The sequence below is a fragment of the Diabrotica undecimpunctata genome, chromosome 5, assembly GCF_040954645.1.
Source record: "Diabrotica undecimpunctata isolate CICGRU chromosome 5, icDiaUnde3, whole genome shotgun sequence".
NCBI classification, from domain to species: Eukaryota; Metazoa; Arthropoda; class Insecta; order Coleoptera; family Chrysomelidae; genus Diabrotica; species Diabrotica undecimpunctata.
Genome location: NC_092807.1, coordinates 6,010,277 through 6,016,376, shown reverse-complemented (window position 1 = coordinate 6,016,376; position 6,100 = coordinate 6,010,277). Strand labels below are relative to the sequence as shown.

Sequence of the window (6,100 nt, the reverse complement as noted above, 5' to 3'; positions counted from 1 at the left end):
CCGCTGCTTTCCTGGGAAATATCCATCGCTTGAACTGCATCTTCTTCGATGTCGTCATCCTCCTTGTCTGCTTCTTCGCCATACATTTGCACCTCAACATTTGCTTCCAGCTGTTTTCTAGACAGATTGTCGATGAATCCTCCCACATCCTCCTCGCCAGAATCTTCATCAGTGAGGTCTCCAATATTTGGGGGCTCAACATAAATATTTCTAACGTTGACGTCATCTTCGTAAACCATGTTCAAAGCTTCTTGTAGAGAGAAACCCCGCCTGAAAAAACAAGATGCCTGTAGATACAAGCGTTGCCATATGGCAACGCGATGAATAAAAACAAAATATTGTAAAAGATCGCTTTTTTTTCAAGGGTTGTCAAATATTCACAGAGGGAAAATGACCTTTCTATTAGAGCATAATTGTTACTTTAGCCACTTAGATGTAATAGTTATTCAGAATTAATTGACAAATTGAGCTACTTACACAAATCTTATATCCATTTTTACAACTATTAAAAACGGTGACTATAAAATCTCACAAACACCAACGAATTAAGTTTTTGTTAGGTGTATATCTTCAAATCACTTATTTTCTGCAGACCGGCACGTTCTTGGAAACAAAACAAACTACCATAACCTCAAAATAATAAGATTCGTACGTCAATACCAGTGTTGCCATATGGCAACTCCAGTCCTTCATGGGTTAAAAGCCAGTAGCTGCTCATCGATTCTTAGGGAAGGTCCGGGCTTATAGGACGTTTTGCAGTTCTGTATAAGATCATCGCATATTTCTGCTATAAGAAATTCAAATCTTTCCCTGCCTATAGTTCCTTTATATACTGCACCAGAAATTTTTTCATCAAACGTTTTTGTTGTCGCTAAATGATTGTCTTTTTGGGCAGCAGCAAAAATAAGTAGTCCTAGGAGTGTATGCAATTTGTCAATATTCACTTTCTAGTTTGTAAGTTTTTTGAATTTATATTTTTGTGCCCTAACTGAAATTTCAGCATTTGTATATCCTACAATTTTTGCCAGAGACTCTAAGAAAAGCATCTAAGGGAGTTTGTGCTTCCTTGATTTTATCAGAGGGGCCTTAAACAAAATGTACGAAGTTAACTTTTGGAGTTTGAGTAGCGGCTTTTAGTTGAGAGGGCTACCTGTGTCCAGTTTAGCTGCAATTTCTGGAGATTCTTCTTCTTAAAGACACTGAAGTAAACTCTTTTTACTCTCATTACTCGTTTCTTTTCTTACTACTGGATGGCAAGTCATAGTCGAAATCTGAGACATTTTCGCTTGATGGTTCGAACTCTGATTCAAATGAACTGAATGTTTCCAGTTCTTCTGTTTCAGATCCATTTTCTGATTTATTAGAATTGTTATCAGATTCATCTGGCCAAAGTTCTTCCAGGCACAATTGCACTAAGCTTCAAGCTACGTGAAAGGTCTGTGCATGTTTCTATTTTTCGTATGCATATTTTATAGTAAAAAAAAAAACAAAACTAATAATATCGTTGATTGTGCAATTATAACGTTATTACTTACCTTCGCAATATTTACGATGCTGTGCTCATTTGCACAGCGGGCGAGAGATATTGGTGTACTACAATATCCTACAACAACGACATTGGCCTCGTAAAAATTACGACAGTTAGTATTCTAGGATTAAAAATGTAATTTTTATTAAATTATTTAATTTAGGCATGCTATAAGAAAACAGTTTGAGAACCTCTTGATTTGTCGTCATATTTTAACAAAGTTTTTTATATAAATATTTTATAGTTGGTAAATGGTCGTTTTTAAGATTAATATTTTTGGACCTATATCGATAAAATAAAAAACGCAAAAGGTTGACACGCTGTTGTAAGTCTAATGCATAAAGTTTTAAGGGACAGTGGCGATACGACATCCGGTATATAAAAGGAAAGACACCTATTACCAGATTTATAGTTAATTTACGTGTTCTCCCTTCCACTAATTCAATGCAGTATCACCAGCTCGAAAAACTGTGTTAATGTGATTGACGAGATCGTTCCCATTTCCTGCGTGGACGATATTAGAAGAGGGTAGAGCGGAGCAGGAGCAGGAACAGAGGCAAGGCAGAGCAGGTATACATAACGAATAACGAGGATGGGTGACTTGAGCCGATTCCAAACGGTCACATTCTGTCTTGAACAGACACACACCGATGAGAAGTTATGTCACAGCTCAGACGCCACCCGGAATAGAGATGACTGCCGTTAACTCTAAAGACTCTGCGGAGGTTTCGGAGGACTGATGATGATGGCGGAATGGAATCGGCCTTGGATTATGTAAGACTTATTAATGTTTTGTGGGGAAATTTTACACTGAGAGAAGTATAATAGTATTACAAATATTAGCAATTAAAAAAATGCATGTGTGTCTTGAAGAGTTACTGTAGTAACAGTTTTTATTTTTACCAAGTGAGAGGTTTTAGATACACCGTACGTTAAGTTTTAAATTACATATACATACTATAAATGGCAACACTGCACGCCGTCAACTTTCCACAAACCTTTCCGTTGCCCCGTTGCCAATAATTTGTCATTATACAGTGGATGTTAAAAGCAATAAGAGCGTAGTTTTATAATTAATTTTTGTAAATAACATGTCTGTTTAAACGCCCGCAGAAAAGGTTTAAATAATAAAATGGTTTTATGGTAATAATTCTGGACAACAGTGTGTAGATTTATTTTCTGTGGTTTTTGAGGTGAGACCAGATCCTTACATACAGTCAATTCATAATATTGTTGAAAATTTTGAGAGTTGTTATTTTCTTAAAAATTGCAGACAATGTCACGCTCAAAAAGTGTCATCAGAAAAAGTTGAGGAAAGAGAATACCGGGATACACAAATTTGTGCAACAATCGTTGCTAGGGAGATAGATATTAGCAATGTTACTGTAATGAAAGTGTGGAACAAGCACGGTTACAAGAATATTTATTATTCGAGAACGCAATAGCTTTATCCAGACGACTACTTTTGAAGAATGGAGTTTTGTGAAACTCTAATAACGAAGGCTAATTTACTGATCAATCTTCTGTTTCGTTAGTAAGGAGACTCAATCCTTCCATTACGAGGTATTGGTTGCAGAAAAACCAGCACAGAAGTGTTGTTTACCAAACTCAACGTCCTCAAAAAGTTAACGTCTGGACTGGCATTTTAGGAGACCATATAATAGGTCTATTTTTTATTGAGGGTAATTTGAATAGTAGAGTATACCTCGATCTGTTGGAGAATCATGTTCTTCCCGCTATTATCAATCTTCCTGATGTAAATCTGGGAAATGTTTGGTTCTATCAAGACGGCTGTTCAATTCACAACGCTCGAATAATTAGGGAGTACTTAAACAATACTCTCCCCAACCGAGTTATCAGTGGAACATGCGATATTAAGTGGGCTGCGCAATTTCCAGATCTTACACCAATGGACTGATTTTTTTTTGGGGACATTTAAAAAGCAATATCTACGATCATTCTGAGGCTAGAGCCCAAAATTTGGATAAATTAAGAAACCGAATAAGAGAAGTCTCCAATTCTATTACAGCAGAAACTCTTACATCTTTCCGCAGATTTTTTTATGACAGATTGGGATACTGTTCAGTCATAGAATGTCAAACTCCAAACCAATGTTTTTCGTGAATCAGATACCAAGCCAATTTTTGACTCATCAGAGAACATCACGTTATTCCAGTTAGGACCATAATTCACTATTACTCTAGCTCATTGCAACCTTACTATTTTCTGTTGGTATGTTAGTTTAGGAACACGTAGCGGTCTTTTACGATACAAATTTAGTCTGAGTGTTATTGTTTGCCGAGAACTATTCAGTCCTTCCTCCTTACGACGCATTCGGCGGTACATCCACATTTTTTAATATCCAGGTCTCACAGCCATATAGTAATAGAGACCACACATAACACTTTAGTGTTCTCAATCTTATTGAGACTGATAGCTTGGGTTACAGAGCATTTTACGCATATTCATGAAACCAGATCTTGCTATTTCAATGCGTCTTCTAATTTCTTTTGAGTGGTTTAGTTGACTATTTAGTTCTCTGCCCAGGTATATCAAGCTTTGGGAACTCTGAAGGGTGATACCATTTATTTGTATGTTAGTCCTCACATAGTAGTAGTAGACCTTTGACTACTGTTAGTATTCAGTCCTTGAAGCCTAGAAATTTCTCTGGATATATCACTTGTAGATTCCAGACGATTCCTACTAGCTATCAATGTTATTTGCCGGTGCTGCTATTGTACATCGACTTCTACCACTTCTGGGACGATCCTTGACGTCATTTGTATTTTGGAATTTTTTTTAAATTTTCAATACATCACTCTGAGTAACATCAATAATTTTTACGATATAACTTTGACTAAAGCCCTGTTGTAACAAAGCAATTACTTTAGATCTGTCAAAATGAGATATCACGTTTTTAGGCATTTTTAAACGGCTCAATTCAAAGACTGAAATAATATGTAAATACGCTAATCAGTTGAATGTGACCTAAATCATATAAAAACGATTTAAGTTTTTTATCATTTTCATTTAAAAACGGTCTAGAATGAATAACAACAACAGTTTTAAAACCACCATAAACATAAATATATTATTTGTACGTATTTCAAACATTTGGACGTATATGTATTCTGCTGGTTTTTAAATGCATCTCTTATTAAATCAGACATATTGACATATTATACCAAAATTTTACTGCTCACGATATAACAGTCTCTCTCATATGGCTGCCTTCTCATGCTAAGATTACTGGTAATAAAACAGCCGATCATTTTGCCAAAGAAGCTACCAACCATAGAAATGGAGTCAGCACCTTTCAACTAGCTAACGACCTCAAACTAATTTTCAAAAAGTCAGTAGAGGATACTTGGCCAAACTTATGGCAAAAGAGCAAAACAACTCTTGACGAACTCTAACTGTTTATTTGTTTATTGGTCATATCTCCCTGAACGAAAAGAAAAGTATCGATTACCCATGGTTTCTTGATATCCTCAGGAACTTTTGTAATGTTTACCTGACTGTAAAACACACCATCACTGATTGCAAACAATTCACCAATCTGTATAAAGCACTGGATTTGAAACCTACTCTTAAGAAAAAAATCAATAACCCTACAGAGATCACGAGAACTATACAGTTGTTAAAAACCGCTCAACTCCACTACAGGATTTAACTTAATAGACATTATTTAAAGATATATAATTATTATTTATTTTTATTGTTTATTATATTATTTAATATTATTGTTCCTGTACCAATGGCCATAGTTGTTGAGGAATTTTATGTAAATAATAAAAAAAATTCTGTTTTGGATGAGAAAAAAATAATTTTCTCTTAAAAAAAGAAGACCAACCATTATGGTTTAAATAAACGTGAGAAATAACCATTTGTAACTCATATTTTGTGGAGATATAGTCAATAAAGATAAAAGAATTTGCAAGTTGTATTTTTATAAAATCAACTTTTGAGCTTGCCTTACCTTTTCACAAAAGTCGTCAAAATCTTATACTTTTCTTTTGATGGCAAGCTCAACTTAGTGATGAAGCGAATCGGCTGGCATAAAAGTATAATCTTGATAAAAAACTTAGTTATGATATTTTCTCCGGAACTTATTTAATGTATTCCTCGGTAGTATAGTGGTCAGTATCCCCGCCTGTCACGCGGGAGACCGGGGTTCGATTCCCCGCCGTGGAGAACTTTTTTTAATCAATTTAAATAAACATTCTTTTAACAAAAAAAAAACAAAAAGGATTTGAGGCCCCGGCGAGATTCGAACTCACGATCTCCTGTTTACTAGACAGGCGCTTTAACCAACTAAGCCACGGCGCCGTTGACCTTTTCAATCTAATTCAGGTATTTATTCTATCAATTATTCTGAAACATTTTTCTTATACTGACTTGTTTTTACTGCAAATTTTATGTATGGGAATGAATCAGGGTTAATTACAATTCATTGTCGTTTATACCTATAATATAAAATACTTAGATAATAAATGTGAATTTCCTTGTGACCATTTCGTACTATTTTTTTTACATATTTAGGTACGGCTGCGGCCATTGAATAGATTACAC

The 6,100-nt window shown here is 35.1% G+C and overlaps 2 non-coding genes across 2 annotated transcripts; one reads left to right on the top strand and one right to left on the bottom strand.

The window, feature by feature from the left end:
* Positions 1-5,650: 5,650 nt before the first annotated feature.
* TRNAD-GUC (transfer RNA aspartic acid (anticodon GUC)) lies at positions 5,651-5,722 on the top strand. The gene has a single exon. It is a non-coding gene; the product is annotated as a tRNA-Asp (tRNA).
* A 61-nt stretch (positions 5,723-5,783) lies between these two features.
* TRNAT-AGU (transfer RNA threonine (anticodon AGU)) lies at positions 5,784-5,857 on the bottom strand. The gene has a single exon. It is a non-coding gene; the product is annotated as a tRNA-Thr (tRNA).
* Between the last annotated feature and the right edge of the window lie 243 nt (positions 5,858-6,100).